General features: G+C 36.9%; 1 pseudogene; it reads left to right on the forward strand.

Moving 5' to 3' along the window:
• Window positions 1-463: 463 nt before the first annotated feature.
• The window catches only part of LOC107572255 (tankyrase-1-like), an 8,345-nt pseudogene continuing 7,728 nt past the window's right edge, over window positions 464-1,080 (forward strand).

Here is a 1,080-nt window from a genome sequence, read left to right on the forward strand (position 1 = left end):
TTCTTGTCTGAAATTCTAGATACATTGGGCCAAAATCCTAAAGTGAAACATTTTGGAATATATAAATTCTTTAAATATGATAATATTTTTATATGAATTTTAAAATATCTATAAATATTATTTTAAATGTATTATTATTATTCATATTAATATAATAAAACAAACAAACAAACAAACCATGACCTAAAAATAACATAAATAATAAGATTAAATTATTTAAATAAAAATTTATTTGAAAGATTATTTAACAATAAGTTAAATTAAATCCAGTTAATCCTGCGTCATTTTGCGTGCTACTTTACAAGCTATTTTTTTCTCTCTCTGTAAGTTCATGTTAAAGGAGAAATTGTGACTTTAGCATCAATGTTTAGCCCAAAACAATGTATTCCTGAATCTAATTTTTGCAGTCTTAAATGTAATTAATGTAGGATTAATGATGATTATTATTAAGAGTGTAACACAGCCCTTTTGTGGTAACATCTCTACTCTCTCTTTAGCACGGCGCAGACCCGTCTAAGAAGAACCGTGATGGCAACACTGCTCTGGACATGGTGAAGGATGGAGACACGGACATCCAGGACCTTCTGCGTGGAGACGCCGCCCTGCTGGATGCCGCCAAGAAGGGCTGTTTGGCCCGCGTGCAGAAACTCTGCAGCCCTGAGAATATCAACTGCAGAGACACACAGGGCAGGAACTCCACACCACTACACCTGGCAGGTAACGTACCATAAGCCATATTCCCACATTCATCATTCAATCCACGTTCATCACATCTGTCTGGTGGTTTAATGATGAATTCATTTGTTTTTGATCAGCTGGTTACAATAACCTGGAGGTGGCCGAGTATCTCCTGGAGCACGGAGCAGATGTGAACGCTCAGGATAAAGGAGGACTGATCCCTCTGCATAACGCTGCTTCATATGGGGTGAGAGGACAGGGAATGCTGCAAGGTTAAAGGTCTTAGTCTGGATAAATGACTTTATCTGTGAAGGATGGGTTTTGTAAAATAGAACATTACAAATCAGAAGGGATTCCAGAGATTATACACTGCTGTTCAAATGTTTGGGGTTGGTAAGATTT

Source organism: Sinocyclocheilus grahami, unplaced genomic scaffold (genome assembly GCF_001515645.1).
Source record: "Sinocyclocheilus grahami isolate Dianchi unplaced genomic scaffold, SAMN03320097.WGS_v1.1 scaffold1725.1, whole genome shotgun sequence".
Lineage (NCBI taxonomy): Eukaryota > Metazoa > Chordata > Actinopteri > Cypriniformes > Cyprinidae > Sinocyclocheilus > Sinocyclocheilus grahami.